Genomic DNA, 16,866 nt, shown 5'->3' on the forward strand with positions numbered 1-16,866 from the left:
TCTACATCTAACGGTCTGACCATCATAGGGATCATACATGGGTAGTCTTCATGTATTAAATACAGCGGCATTTGATCGCTTATACATCTGATATAGCTACACATACTGAAGGTGTTGTTTATATAACTTGTAAACAATGCATCCGGCCATTTTGACTGGCCCACTGCTATCGAATGGCTGTAGTGTACGGACCCAGTCACCCAATCAGGGGGTAGCTATGTTCGCATGGGCCACGGAAGGCGCTCGGTCCTAGAAAAGCAGGAGGTTGTTCACTCCGTAGAAGATCAGTCACACCACATGAGTAGGTAACGGACAACTGTCCAGTCTATGTGTGTAGGGATCCGCATGTTGATATGACCCGATGTGGTTATTTTAGACAACATAAACAAAACGAGCGCGGCAATCCGATTGGCCCCAAACAAGCCAATAGCGGGGCTTCTTTTAGCGGGGCATCCAATCAGGGCTCAGTTCTCGCTATTGATAGTCACAGAAGTTGGCTGAACTTCTGATTGGACGCGATGGAAACGAACGGTTTTCTTTCACGTCCGCAGCCACGATACTTCTTCCTGCTTGACACACGATGTCCTCACCTCCCCCTCGGCTCACTTCCCAGAGCGAGGCAACGACGGAGAGGTGAGGACACTGGTCTCTCGCGTTCTTCTTTTTCCAGTTTCTTACGGATTTCTAATGGTTGGGAGGAGGCGTAGCCACTGTACAGTTCAGGACCCTGCCCTTTCTTCGCTGACAATCGGGACACCAGGGAATTTCTCTTAGAATGGTGTTCTTTGTTTCACATTCTTGTAATTCAAGTTTGTGGAAACTTTGATCTGGGTACAGGCTCTGACCTTGATCTGCTGAGTGGGTGGCCTGATGGGAGGCATTGACTACATGGGTATTTGTTCACACGTGGGCAGACGAAGTGTTTGTCACCCTGCATTACATTTCCTACCTTTAGGACTTTAATAATATGCCCTCATGTTAAGGTGTGTTATCGTTACCCTTTACCCCCTTTTGTTGCCACCTGGAGTTGGCCATCAGAGTCTAAACTTTCTTTGATCTTGAAATAAAACGTATGTTCTCTATTCTCTTCTCTTCTTTCCTTTTTAGTGCGTGGCCTCCTTCACTGTGAGCAAGTGCCAGGTGAGGTGAGGTTATTCCTCCCTACAATTTGGGTGAGTGGATTAACATAGGAATCTACAGTGTACTGGACACTCAGTAGCTCCTTTGGTAATAGCAATAATGATTGCCATTTGCATCTTTTTCAATTGTTTCACATGCAGGAGAAGACACCCAACTCCCTACTATAGAGGAGTTTGAACCACTTATTAGTTTCTTTGACACAGTAAGTTTATATTGCAGTAGTGCATCATAGGTCCTGAAGAAAGCCTATGTAGGCTGAAACATGTCGACCAAATAAGATTCATGGTGAATAGCAATTTCTTGCATGCTATTTTTCACTCTGCTTTTAACCATACCACCTTGATGGTCAGACCCAATAAAGTTTTTCCCATGACATCAAGGTAGGTATTTTTAGAACACTTGGATTAAGAGTTTTGGTTCTTTTCCTTTTTCACATTTTTTGAGCACTGCAACTTAACCCTTTCAGTCTGCATCTCTGTTGGTTGAGGGTCAACGTGATGGTCCAAGTTTTGCTAGCCTTGGGTTGTTCCTAAGGAAGGGCACTCTGGATACCACGTTTGTCAACCATACTACCCAGATGACGATACTCCGCTATTGAGCGGGCTGATGGGGATTTTTTCTAGCACCTTTGGGGCCACCTTTCTGATCTTTCTTCTTCTCCTGCGGTCACACATCAATTAGGATTGTTATGACCTGAACATTAACCTTTTGGTTTTGTTTTACAGAGTGAGCACTATTTAGGCTCCTGTATGCAGACTTCTGGTATCTCTCGTGTTGTTCATTGCTAAGTTGGGGGACAAGGTACCAAAATAGTCTATAAACACGATTCCCCTCAGGCCCTCCCCTACCTTGTGTGTTTTGTTCTGCTATGTGGCTTGCTGCATACAATTAGATATGGTGTGTCTGTCTGGCAAAGAGCCTAGGTATGCTACATCAGGTTGCTTCACTCAGAGGTGTCTGCCTTGACCGTCTCCATGGCACTGCCTCAAGCTTGGGCCAAACATCCGTTATGTTTGCGAAATTTGCTGTTTTTCGGTTTTTCGCAAATCTTGCGAAATTACCGAAAAATCGCAAATTCTTGAGCGGAACGGATTTTTGGCCCATGTTTGCGGCAGGGCCATGCAGACGGTCAAGGCAGGCATCACTGAGTGAAGCATCCTCCTGATGTAGCATACCTAGGCTCTTTGACACAGACAGACAAAGCATATCTAGGGTTTAGGGTTCAGTGCGATTTACTAGGGTTTTTGGGTTTAAGTTGGTAGGGTTCCCGCTGAGTCTAGGGCTCAGGGCCCGATGCAGGCTAGTTCAAAATGATGTTGGCAAGGTTTTAGGGGGGGTTGGTGTTCTTTAGTCCAGAATTGGCAAAATGTTTGCCTTTTTTGGTGTTTTGCGGGCGCGTGTGTTTGGGTGAAAACTAAGTGAAAACTAGTCGTAGACCTTCTTCTTCTTCTTCTTCTTCTTCTTCTTCTTCTTCTTCTTCTTCTTCTTCAAAGAGCGCAGTGGTTTGATTTTGTTCTGCCTTGCTCAGATTCTGGGGAATCGCTGGAACAAGTGTCCAGGTAAGTTTCAAGAGGATCGAAGTAGTGGAAGTGCTGAAAAGAGCAATTTTTTGTGAACAGCGCAATTTGCCATGTTTTGAATATACCAGTATTGCATGTTTTTGGGGGACTGTTTGGGGGTGTTCTAGATTTGTGGGGGTGGGTCGGGGGGTCTGGGAGTACTGCTGGGATAGTCTAATTTTGATTGCGAGTGGTTTGAAGAAAATCCAGGGTGGAAAAGGGGGTTTTGGGCCTAGTTGCAGACAGCGTTTTGGCACAATTTAAACTGAGGCCTAGCAGTATTGTGTGTTTTTGGGGGGCTGTTAGGGTGGATTCTAGATTTGTGGGGGGGTCTGGGGGTCTGGGAGCACTGCTGGGATAGTCTAATTTTGATTGCGAGTGGTTTGAAGAAAATCCATGGTGGAAAAGGGGGGTTTGGGCCTAGTTGCAGACAGCATTTTGGCACAATTTAAACTGAGGCCTAGCAGTATTTCATGTTTTTGGGGGGCTGTTTAGGGGGTTCTAGATTTGGGGGGGGTCTGGGGGTCTGGGAGCACTGCTGGGATAGTCTAATTTTGATTGCGAGTGGTTTGAAGAAAATCCATGATGGAAAAGGGGAGTTAGGGCCTAGCTGCAGAGCGCGTTTGGACTGAATTGAAGGTATGCCGAAAATGTTCTAAGTGTCACATTTTCCATTTTTGCTTTTTGCCTGTTTGGGGGTGTTCTACTTTTTTGCGGGTGGGTTGATCAGTCTGGGGGCATTGCTGGGAAGGTCTAATATTGGGTGCAAGTGGTTTGGATAAAATCCATGGTGAAAAAGTGTTTCAGTTTTTGCTCACTTGCTTGTTTTTGGGGGGCTGTTTGGGTGGGTTCTAGGTTTTTTTGGGGAGGTCTGGGGGTCTGGGAGCACTGCTGGGATAGTCTAATATTTTGATTGCAAGTGAGTTGAAGAAAATCCATGGTGGGAAAGGGGAGTTAGGGTCTAGCTGCAGAGCGCGTTTGGACCGATGTTGACTGGTAGGCTGAACATTTTCTAAGTGTGAGTTTTTGCATTTTTGCTTTTGGCCTGTTTGGGGGTATTCTACTTTTTTGCGGGTGGGTTGAAGGGTCTGGGGGCATTGCTGGGAAGGTCTAATATCTGGCGCAAGTGGTTTGCATAAAATCCATGGTGAAAAAGTTTTTCCGTTTTTGCTGACTTGCCTGTTTTTGGGGGGCTGTTTGGGGGCCTTCTAGGTTTTCGGGGGTGGGTTTTGGGGTCTGAGAGCACTGCTGGCACAGTCTAATTATGATTGCATTTGTTTTTAAGAAAATCCATGGTGGAAAAGGGGAGTTAGGGCCTAGCTGCAGAGCGCGTTTGGACTGAATTGAAGGTAGGCCGAAAATTTTCTGTGTCAAATTTTCCATTTTTGCTTTTTGCCTGTTTGGGGGTGTTCTACTTTTTTGCGGGTGGGTTGAAGGGTCTGGGGGCATTGCTGGGAAGGTCTAATATCGGGCGCAAGTGGTTTGGATAAAATCCATGGTGAAAAAGTTTTTCCGTTTTTGCTCACTTGCTTGTTTTTGGGGGCTGTTTGGGTGGGTTCTTGGTTTTTGGGGGGTCTGGGGGTCTGGGAGCACTGCTGGGATAGTCTAATTTTGATTGCAAGTGATTAGAAGAAACTCCATGGTGGGAAAGGGGAGTTAGGGCCTAATTTCAAAGTGCGCTTTCTGCTTGATTTTCAACTAGGCCTCATCCCCGTCGCAGTATTGCATGTCATTGGGGGGCTACTTGGGGGGGTTCTACAGTTTTGCGCCTGGGTTATGGGGTCTAGGGGCACTCCTGGGAATGTCTGATTTTGATTGCAAGTGTTTTGAAGAAAATCCACGGTGGAAAAGGGGAGTTTGGGCCTACTTGCAGAGTGCGTTTTGGCACGTTTTGAAGTTAGGGTTCAACCTGGTAGCAGTATCGCATGTTTTTAGGGGGCTACTTGGAGGTGTTCTACATTTTGCCGACTGGGTTCAGGGGTCTGGGAGAACTCCTGGGAATGTCTAATTTTGTTTGCAATTTTCTTTAAGGAAATCCATGGTGGATCAGCAGAATTCAACCATAGTTACTATTACTATCCTTGTAAAGGAGAACCAGGTTACGCACTTTTGAAGTGATGATTGTATATAATAATAATAATGTCAGCTCTGAAAACTGAAAGTGTTATTTTTGCACTACACAGCGTACCTTAGATTTTTTTAACTGGTTCATTTCCTGTTTTTTCCCATCATAAATTACAGGACGGCTTTTACCATGTGCCATGGAACAAACACTGGACTCAGACGCAATCCGCAATTACTCATCAGGCAGCCAGTGGACAGTGTGTCTGGTCACCAATATTGATCGACTGAGTGTAAGATTGAATGGAGGAGTATATCGCGAATAAGAGGAATGGCTGGATGCATGCAACTTCACCAATTCAACAGGACAACTACAACATAAAGTTACAGTATTCTCTCTTAACTTCTCCTTATCTTATAAATGTTATTGTTGTAAAAAACCTGAAATTCTACTAATGTGACTAGGTGCGTTTCTTTGTTCTCTGCTTCAAAGTCATCTCTCCAGCTATTTCATATGTGTCTTTGCTATTTTTATAACTAACTTAATGTACTAATAATAAGTGTTTATTCTCTATGAGGGCAGAAAGGCAAGTGAAATTGCGTAATTCATGCAGCCCTATACTAGTGTCAATGTCAAATTGTTTCCTCATACTTACTAATAAGATGTAGTAAGTACAACTTTTCAGTAACCTAACCATCCGTTTAGCAAACAACTTCCTGCATGCAGTAGTGCACTCCCTTTATGTCCCTTAAAAGATTTATGGATATCTTTGAATCCAAAAATGTGTTTCTCTTTATTTGTTGTTTGTCCATGCAGTGTTTTTTTTCTTCTCTCCACAAAACTTTTCCCAAAAAACCCCATTCCCATCAAATCTTAAAAAACCCTAACCCTCTTCCCTTGGGCTGTGTGGTTTTTCATTGAACTATGACAACAAGAAATTCCACACACTTGCAGGGGAGGATAAGGTCTAATCACCAGAAAAATGTTGAAAAATGGAATTTCATGTGCGACATCGTGAATTGAACATCAAACATTATGCTCGTACACATGATGAATCAAATGGTTAATTCTTATGTTTAAGTATCCTTTGCCTTCATAATATTTCTTATAGTAGCCATAGTCCACGAAACTAGTACTTATATTTAGAATACTTTAGCACTGCTTAGGCTACAATTTATGGCACTGTTCTGTAGCGTACTATCTATCGTACTGTTTCTAATGCTACGCTCAGGCCACTCAATGTTTCATTTCCTTTTTTTTCATATGCTGCTACTGCCAGTGTGTACCACTACTACTACCAGCACAACAATGATATTTCATCCGTCGAGGATTCATGTCAACAACCAACCTTAATCACCATTTACCATGCAGGCAGCCCTGTGGCTACCCCTATTCTCAAACACGAATCACAGGTAAGATAAGCATTTTGGAGAGGTAGAATAATGGGCTAGGACTGGGAGGAGAGCAGAGACTGTCAGTACTACTAGTAAAGTACTAGTAGGGCTACTGAATTCACTTACTAGGTTATTGGCACTTTGGTACATTTCAGGACTAGATGTTTCATTCATGCTGGTAAGTTGGAAGAAACCAAACGTCCAGTAACCACCTCCCACCCCCACACAAAATAATATGAACGTGTATACTATGTTTTGGTATGAAAAATTATTATTAAGAAATATATTCATGTAGTCCAAAAATAAAATAAATTAACCCAACTCACCCCCCTACCTAACCCCAACCAATGTCCAAAAGTCCAAAAGTTCAAAAGTCCCCTTTCCCAAACACCCAATTCGCACCCCCCAACAGTCTTTAAAAAAGGGGCAAGGGACAGTCACTTCCTCCAGTGGCGTAGTGTGGACAGCTGTTGCTGCACGTCCCGCAGCTCTTTGCGGAGGTCCCGGAGCTGGCGCTGATGTTTTTCGGCTAACCGCTCCAGGTACTCCACTCTTTTACGGAGGCGGCGCTGACGTACCATCCAGGCTCTGGGGGGGGGCAGCTGATTGTGTTGCTGCTGTGCGGCGGCGGCGGGAGGCTGTCGGGCCACGGCTCCGTTTGGCTGGAGGCTTCTGGCTGGTGGACACAGGGGCACTGGAGGAGGATGCAGTGGTTGCTGTCTCCTCCTCCTGCTCCCGAGCCCACAGCCGCCGATACTCGGCACAAATAGCCTCCAGCTTACGGGCCCTGGCCCGGACAGCCATCTCCTTTTGGGTGAGCTTTTTCGGAGTAGCATCTATATGAAGAAAGAAAGAAAAATACTGTAGCCAATAGTCTTTAACATAAAGTCAAAATAATTAAACGGAAAGTTGACTCTCAGTAACACCAGCAAGTAGCAAACACAGTATAACATTTTGGCATGTATCTTTCCACCATCTTTGTAAGCCTGTGACATTACTGGGAGTTTCAGGAATTCCACTAGCAGGACTAGGGATGGGCTCACTAATACATACATAGTCAGAGAGTACTAAAAAAAGTCTTCTGTTTTTTTCTCTTGTTTTGCAAAAGAAATTACTGGTACGTGAACTCGTGGTAGCCGGCATGGCAGCTCACTCAGCTTGCACCCAAGAAAAACAGACACAAGCCATGATGACTCAGACTCGCAGTACTTTAAGCAGTACATGCAGGTGAGGATAGGAGACTCTTACTTTTCTATAGGGGTGGCTCTGCCACTGGCCATACTCGGTTACATCAAGGGCTACTGCTCAATGTAATGATATCTTTCGCACTGCCCCCCCCGGGCCTTTACTACAGCAAAAGAAGAATGAAGATTATTCAATTCTGATCATATATCATTATCCTGCCAATCACATGATCTTTGGTTATATTATGGATACCTTTAGGTGCTTTGTTTTGATAGATTGAATGAACTACAGCGATAGTCCACCCATGATACAGCTGAAATAAAATTATTAACATAGGGAGTGAGTGTGGTACCCATAATTGGCAGAGGAACGGACTTGACTTAATATAATGTTGTCAACTATACAATCCATACACAATAGATGCTGTGCTTGCAAAGTAAAGTACTGTACTGTTAGTCAAGGCAGGGAGTATTTGTGAACAATCACAAAGTCTAGTATTTGTATTTCCTCAGCTTTGCTACTCTGGCACAGACATGCTGTTCAAAGTAACAATCTTCATCCACTCAGCGTCTGCTCTACTACATCATACACCTCTGCTATCGATGAGGAAAAAGAAGATAACATCCAGGCTTTCAAAGTACATCTATCATTCTTCTTAATGTCTCAAATGTACCAAGTTTTCTTTTTCTCAACAACCAACTAACACCCTTTTCATTATATTTTGGAAACCACCGTCTTCTTCTCTTGACTTGCATTCAAAAACACCATTCTTTACAGACATAAATGTTACGATTCGCTCGTCCTTCGTTTCACCCTTCTTTCACTTTTTGTTCTTCGCATCCCAAAAGTACATCTGATATGACTTGGCTTCACGATAAAAGTTTGCCAGCTGAGTTGATGTCAAATAGAGGGGGCCATTGCTCACCCGAAAAGTACCGCCGCTAATGCTATTACAAGTCAAGGTTGACTGTCTTCTCCGTGATAGCCAAAAAAGTAGTTCTAAATTAGTAACTGTTCTTAACAGTACAGTGTACTTGTACTAGTGTACTATGTACTGTACAGTACATCATACACTCCTTTGCCAGCCTAATCAAAAATTTCAATAATTAAGGAGTATAATAATAACTTATCACCGTCCGCCGCCGCTGAGCCTTCCCCGCCAGCTCCTCCTGGTGGCGCCGCCGCATCCACCCCTAGAGTGGAGCCCTCCGCACTGCTGGCCCCGACACTGGTGGTCATCTGTGCTGCATCAGATGTTGTGACATCTAGAAAAAACATGTCATATTTTCAGATGCCATACACAACCCCCTATTTCGTCTCGTAATGGAAGAAAATGTTACGTAACACATTTTTTATTACTGGGATTGAAAAAAAGTAAAGATTTTGGAGAGGGTGTTAACTTTTTATATGCTTATTCCATTAAATGCTACACTTCTTAGGACAACTGATGAATGCTTGCTTAATGTGCACCATTTTTCTAATTACAGAAAGAAGATTACATTGCCCTTCTGCCAACAGGACGATTCACCAACTACTAGTAACTGTTCACCAGCAGTACTTTAAGTACTTTAAAGAAGGGGGGGGCTCCCGCACAGTTATTCTAATAATTTCATGTGTCTGTTAACTATTACGGTAAAGTAATTTGATTCATGGGGGGGGTCTGGGGGTCTGGGGGTCTGGGAGCACTGCTGGGATAGTCTAATTTTGATTGCGAGTGGTTTGAAGAAAATCCATGATGGAAAAGGGGAGTTAGGGCCTAGCTGCAGAGCGCGTTTGGACTGAATTGAAGGTATGCCGAAAATGTTCTAAGTGTCACATTTTCCATTTTTGCTTTTTGCCTGTTTGGGGGTGTTCTACTTTTTTGCGGGTGGGTTGATCAGTCTGGGGGCATTGCTGGGAAGGTCTAATATTGGGTGCAAGTGGTTTGGATAAAATCCATGGTGAAAAAGTGTTTCAGTTTTTGCTCACTTGCTTGTTTTTGGGGGGCTGTTTGGGTGGGTTCTAGGTTTTTTTGGGGAGGTCTGGGGGTCTGGGAGCACTGCTGGGATAGTCTAATATTTTGATTGCAAGTGAGTTGAAGAAAATCCATGGTGGGAAAGGGGAGTTAGGGTCTAGCTGCAGAGCGCGTTTGGACCGATGTTGACTGGTAGGCTGAACATTTTCTAAGTGTGAGTTTTTGCATTTTTGCTTTTGGCCTGTTTGGGGGTATTCTACTTTTTTGCGGGTGGGTTGAAGGGTCTGGGGGCATTGCTGGGAAGGTCTAATATCTGGCGCAAGTGGTTTGCATAAAATCCATGGTGAAAAAGTTTTTCCGTTTTTGCTGACTTGCCTGTTTTTGGGGGGCTGTTTGGGGGCCTTCTAGGTTTTCGGGGGTGGGTTTTGGGGTCTGAGAGCACTGCTGGCACAGTCTAATTATGATTGCATTTGTTTTTAAGAAAATCCATGGTGGAAAAGGGGAGTTAGGGCCTAGCTGCAGAGCGCGTTTGGACTGAATTGAAGGTAGGCCGAAAATTTTCTGTGTCAAATTTTCCATTTTTGCTTTTTGCCTGTTTGGGGGTGTTCTACTTTTTTGCGGGTGGGTTGAAGGGTCTGGGGGCATTGCTGGGAAGGTCTAATATCGGGCGCAAGTGGTTTGGATAAAATCCATGGTGAAAAAGTTTTTCCGTTTTTGCTCACTTGCTTGTTTTTGGGGGCTGTTTGGGTGGGTTCTTGGTTTTTGGGGGGTCTGGGGGTCTGGGAGCACTGCTGGGATAGTCTAATTTTGATTGCAAGTGATTAGAAGAAACTCCATGGTGGGAAAGGGGAGTTAGGGCCTAATTTCAAAGTGCGCTTTCTGCTTGATTTTCAACTAGGCCTCATCCCCGTCGCAGTATTGCATGTCATTGGGGGGCTACTTGGGGGGGTTCTACAGTTTTGCGCCTGGGTTATGGGGTCTAGGGGCACTCCTGGGAATGTCTGATTTTGATTGCAAGTGTTTTGAAGAAAATCCACGGTGGAAAAGGGGAGTTTGGGCCTACTTGCAGAGTGCGTTTTGGCACGTTTTGAAGTTAGGGTTCAACCTGGTAGCAGTATCGCATGTTTTTAGGGGGCTACTTGGAGGTGTTCTACATTTTGCCGACTGGGTTCAGGGGTCTGGGAGAACTCCTGGGAATGTCTAATTTTGTTTGCAATTTTCTTTACGGAAATCCATGGTGGATCAGCAGAATTCAACCATAGTTACTATTACTATCCTTGTAAAGGAGAACCAGGTTACGCACTTTTGAAGTGATGATTGTATATAATAATAATAATGTCAGCTCTGAAAACTGAAAGTGTTATTTTTGCACTACACAGCGTACCTTAGATTTTTTTAACTGGTTCATTTCCTGTTTTTTCCCATCATAAATTACAGGACGGCTTTTACCATGTGCCATGGAACAAACACTGGACTCAGACGCAATCCGCAATTACTCATCAGGCAGCCAGTGGACAGTGTGTCTGGTCACCAATATTGATCGACTGAGTGTAAGATTGAATGGAGGAGTATATCGCGAATAAGAGGAATGGCTGGATGCATGCAACTTCACCAATTCAACAGGACAACTACAACATAAAGTTACAGTATTCTCTCTTAACTTCTCCTTATCTTATAAATGTTATTGTTGTAAAAAACCTGAAATTCTACTAATGTGACTAGGTGCGTTTCTTTGTTCTCTGCTTCAAAGTCATCTCTCCAGCTATTTCATATGTGTCTTTGCTATTTTTATAACTAACTTAATGTACTAATAATAAGTGTTTATTCTCTATGAGGGCAGAAAGGCAAGTGAAATTGCGTAATTCATGCAGCCCTATACTAGTGTCAATGTCAAATTGTTTCCTCATACTTACTAATAAGATGTAGTAAGTACAACTTTTCAGTAACCTAACCATCCGTTTAGCAAACAACTTCCTGCATGCAGTAGTGCACTCCCTTTATGTCCCTTAAAAGATTTATGGATATCTTTGAATCCAAAAATGTGTTTCTCTTTATTTGTTGTTTGTCCATGCAGTGTTTTTTTTCTTCTCTCCACAAAACTTTTCCCAAAAAACCCCATTCCCATCAAATCTTAAAAAACCCTAACCCTCTTCCCTTGGGCTGTGTGGTTTTTCATTGAACTATGACAACAAGAAATTCCACACACTTGCAGGGGAGGATAAGGTCTAATCACCAGAAAAATGTTGAAAAATGGAATTTCATGTGCGACATCGTGAATTGAACATCAAACATTATGCTCGTACACATGATGAATCAAATGGTTAATTCTTATGTTTAAGTATCCTTTGCCTTCATAATATTTCTTATAGTAGCCATAGTCCACGAAACTAGTACTTATATTTAGAATACTTTAGCACTGCTTAGGCTACAATTTATGGCACTGTTCTGTAGCGTACTATCTATCGTACTGTTTCTAATGCTACGCTCAGGCCACTCAATGTTTCATTTCCTTTTTTTTCATATGCTGCTACTGCCAGTGTGTACCACTACTACTACCAGCACAACAATGATATTTCATCCGTCGAGGATTCATGTCAACAACCAACCTTAATCACCATTTACCATGCAGGCAGCCCTGTGGCTACCCCTATTCTCAAACACGAATCACAGGTAAGATAAGCATTTTGGAGAGGTAGAATAATGGGCTAGGACTGGGAGGAGAGCAGAGACTGTCAGTACTACTAGTAAAGTACTAGTAGGGCTACTGAATTCACTTACTAGGTTATTGGCACTTTGGTACATTTCAGGACTAGATGTTTCATTCATGCTGGTAAGTTGGAAGAAACCAAACGTCCAGTAACCACCTCCCACCCCCACACAAAATAATATGAACGTGTATACTATGTTTTGGTATGAAAAATTATTATTAAGAAATATATTCATGTAGTCCAAAAATAAAATAAATTAACCCAACTCACCCCCCTACCTAACCCCAACCAATGTCCAACAGTCCAAAAGTTCAAAAGTCCCCTTTCCCAAACACCCAATTCGCACCCCCCAACAGTCTTTAAAAAAGGGGCAAGGGACAGTCACTTCCTCCAGTGGCGTAGTGTGGACAGCTGTTGCTGCACGTCCCGCAGCTCTTTGCGGAGGTCCCGGAGCTGGCGCTGATGTTTTTCGGCTAACCGCTCCAGGTACTCCACTCTTTTACGGAGGCGGCGCTGACGTACCATCCAGGCTCTGGGGGGGGGCAGCTGATTGTGTTGCTGCTGTGCGGCGGCGGCGGGAGGCTGTCGGGCCACGGCTCCGTTTGGCTGGAGGCTTCTGGCTGGTGGACACAGGGGCACTGGAGGAGGATGCAGTGGTTGCTGTCTCCTCCTCCTGCTCCCGAGCCCACAGCCGCCGATACTCGGCACAAATAGCCTCCAGCTTACGGGCCCTGGCCCGGACAGCCATCTCCTTTTGGGTGAGCTTTTTCGGAGTAGCATCTATATGAAGAAAGAAAGAAAAATACTGTAGCCAATAGTCTTTAACATAAAGTCAAAATAATTAAACGGAAAGTTGACTCTCAGTAACACCAGCAAGTAGCAAACACAGTATAACATTTTGGCATGTATCTTTCCACCATCTTTGTAAGCCTGTGACATTACTGGGAGTTTCAGGAATTCCACTAGCAGGACTAGGGATGGGCTCACTAATACATACATAGTCAGAGAGTACTAAAAAAAGTCTTCTGTTTTTTTCTCTTGTTTTGCAAAAGAAATTACTGGTACGTGAACTCGTGGTAGCCGGCATGGCAGCTCACTCAGCTTGCACCCAAGAAAAACAGACACAAGCCATGATGACTCAGACTCGCAGTACTTTAAGCAGTACATGCAGGTGAGGATAGGAGACTCTTACTTTTCTATAGGGGTGGCTCTGCCACTGGCCATACTCGGTTACATCAAGGGCTACTGCTCAATGTAATGATATCTTTCGCACTGCCCCCCCCGGGCCTTTACTACAGCAAAAGAAGAATGAAGATTATTCAATTCTGATCATATATCATTATCCTGCCAATCACATGATCTTTGGTTATATTATGGATACCTTTAGGTGCTTTGTTTTGATAGATTGAATGAACTACAGCGATAGTCCACCCATGATACAGCTGAAATAAAATTATTAACATAGGGAGTGAGTGTGGTACCCATAATTGGCAGAGGAACGGACTTGACTTAATATAATGTTGTCAACTATACAATCCATACACAATAGATGCTGTGCTTGCAAAGTAAAGTACTGTACTGTTAGTCAAGGCAGGGAGTATTTGTGAACAATCACAAAGTCTAGTATTTGTATTTCCTCAGCTTTGCTACTCTGGCACAGACATGCTGTTCAAAGTAACAATCTTCATCCACTCAGCGTCTGCTCTACTACATCATACACCTCTGCTATCGATGAGGAAAAAGAAGATAACATCCAGGCTTTCAAAGTACATCTATCATTCTTCTTAATGTCTCAAATGTACCAAGTTTTCTTTTTCTCAACAACCAACTAACACCCTTTTCATTATATTTTGGAAACCACCGTCTTCTTCTCTTGACTTGCATTCAAAAACACCATTCTTTACAGACATAAATGTTACGATTCGCTCGTCCTTCGTTTCACCCTTCTTTCACTTTTTGTTCTTCGCATCCCAAAAGTACATCTGATATGACTTGGCTTCACGATAAAAGTTTGCCAGCTGAGTTGATGTCAAATAGAGGGGGCCATTGCTCACCCGAAAAGTACCGCCGCTAATGCTATTACAAGTCAAGGTTGACTGTCTTCTCCGTGATAGCCAAAAAAGTAGTTCTAAATTAGTAACTGTTCTTAACAGTACAGTGTACTTGTACTAGTGTACTATGTACTGTACAGTACATCATACACTCCTTTGCCAGCCTAATCAAAAATTTCAATAATTAAGGAGTATAATAATAACTTATCACCGTCCGCCGCCGCTGAGCCTTCCCCCCCAGCTCCTCCTGGTGGCGCCGCCGCATCCACCCCTAGAGTGGAGCCCTCCGCACTGCTGGCCCCGACACTGGTGGTCATCTGTGCTGCATCAGATGTTGTGACATCTAGAAAAAACATGTCATATTTTCAGATGCCATACACAACCCCCTATTTCGTCTCGTAATGGAAGAAAATGTTACGTAACACATTTTTTATTACTGGGATTGAAAAAAAGTAAAGATTTTGGAGAGGGTGTTAACTTTTTATATGCTTATTCCATTAAATGCTACACTTCTTAGGACAACTGATGAATGCTTGCTTAATGTGCACCATTTTTCTAATTACAGAAAGAAGATTACATTGCCCTTCTGCCAACAGGACGATTCACCAACTACTAGTAACTGTTCACCAGCAGTACTTTAAGTACTTTAAAGAAGGGGGGGGCTCCCGCACAGTTATTCTAATAATTTCATGTGTCTGTTAACTATTACGGTAAAGTAATTTGATTCATGGGAATGTTGTTTAAACTTTAACGTCATCTATCAGCAGTGCTCGCTTCGAATACTACGCTATTAAAAATAAAGAAATAATTTTTTGATTTCTTAATTGAAAATAAAACTTTAAAACTAACAAACACTGTGTGGTTTTTGTTCACGAGTGAGTGAGCGGAAGGGTTTGAACTACTGCACTTGGCAGTCATGTTTCTGTGTTTCAGATAGGCCGGGACTCGGCGGTAGTCTTCTTCTGTTCTCCTGGGTCGTAAAATCATTGGTCAGACACACTAGATAGTCGGTCAGGGGATTGGGGGTTCAACTTCTGTTCGGAAATTGTCAAAGCACTTACATTAAGAAGACTGGAATAGACAGCAAGGGAAACCCAGATGACTGCACTCAGTGCCTAGAGCTATTGCTGGATCAGAGTTTTGTTTAACACCGTTTGCCGACTGGGCAAGCTTAGCTACCTACACAGACCGACTCATAATCATAAATAGTAGTAGCACAGAGAGTGATGGTAGAGGCAGGATAAGAATGTAGAAAGTAGTCTAGATTAGAAGAAGATCAAAGACTATTTTGTAAAAAATAGAATTAGGAAACAGTTTGTAATGAATAGGAGCTGTAAAAGTTAGGGAAGTAGAAGTATTAATATAACAATAGAACAACTTACTGGGCCAGCAGAAGAGCCTGCAAGGGACCGATCCTGTGACTGTCCACCTTCTTCCACCGGAGTCTCAATGGTGCTAGTCGCCTTGCCCCTGGGAGGTGCTGATGATCATGAAATAAAGAAACACAAAATGGATGATTGTTTTTTTTAAATATTTGATTTCTTAGACCAAAATCTAAAATTATCTCGGGGAAACAAATTAGCAACAATTGCACTACATGTATTGACCTATTTGATCAGGTCAACTAGGAGGATACTACTAGTACAGTATTGCTGGATTCGCAGACCGTCTACTTGGAAAGTTATGTCAATCACTAACTAAACCAACAACAAAAAGGTTCTACTACGACTGCCAGCACTCAGCAGCACGCGACGTGACAGACACAGTCCGTCATCATGATTGCAGAGCACTAAAAAAATGTCCTACTACTACTAATGTTGTGTTTTAAGGTCAACAAGGGAACCCGAATTAGTCAGCACAGGACCTCGGGAAGCATGATTATTTGAAACAACAGTGGTCCCATGCATATATCAATATTCAAGGAAAAATGAATATAGACACAGTGGATCTATATTAATTTGACATGTCCAGCCGGACAGAGGTCTCAATCTTTACTTAATCCAAAATGAAAGACAAAACAATTTTCTTCAACCATTCTACGTTGTGGGGCACAAGCCTGTAACCAAGCACAAACAAATTAATACAGTGAGGAAACAAGAAACAGAACAGGGCTATTAGGTAAAAGCTGCGGATTTCTGTAGTTTACAATAAGACAGAAAATTCAGAAAGCACCTTTACATATACATAACATATGGTATACGTTCTGTATAGGGTGCACATAAAGGTCGACGGAGTTTCGATCCCACTAAGTAATCATGGGGATCATCATCGGGACATTGAGTATTGCCTAATAATTATAAGCCTCTATTGCCTAGAAAAGGGGGAAAAAACAAGGAAAGCAAAGAAATAGTAAGTCATATGGAAGGTTTTAGGAATAATAGTGCTCAAGGTGGTGATATGCATGCCTAAATTACCTAGTGGAGAGAACAAGTAGAATGTGGAGCCCGGAGTGTGGATCAAAGACTATTCAGAGTGACATGAGGGCGAACCACACTGGTACCGGGAGTACGGTGTCAATTAAGATGAACACATGTTTTGACTACCGGAAGGCAGGCTAGATTAATCGTGAGGACGAACCATTGCAAGGACACGACGTGTGGTATGTCCAGGAGAGGCTGGACATACACTAGTTCCGAGTGGAGAGGGTGAAGGCGGGAAAGTGTTGTGAGAGACAGACACGCGTAAACCTGCCAGAAGGCAAACAACACTCAAGTATAATCAAGGGTGGGAGGACTCAAGGGGTGAGTTACTCTAATAATTGGGTGAAGAACAGCACAGTGAGTGTGGGAAGTGACAGATAATAATACTTATGG

The sequence above is a fragment of the Lissotriton helveticus genome, chromosome 6 (assembly GCF_964261635.1).
Source record: "Lissotriton helveticus chromosome 6, aLisHel1.1, whole genome shotgun sequence".
NCBI classification, from domain to species: Eukaryota; Metazoa; Chordata; class Amphibia; order Caudata; family Salamandridae; genus Lissotriton; species Lissotriton helveticus.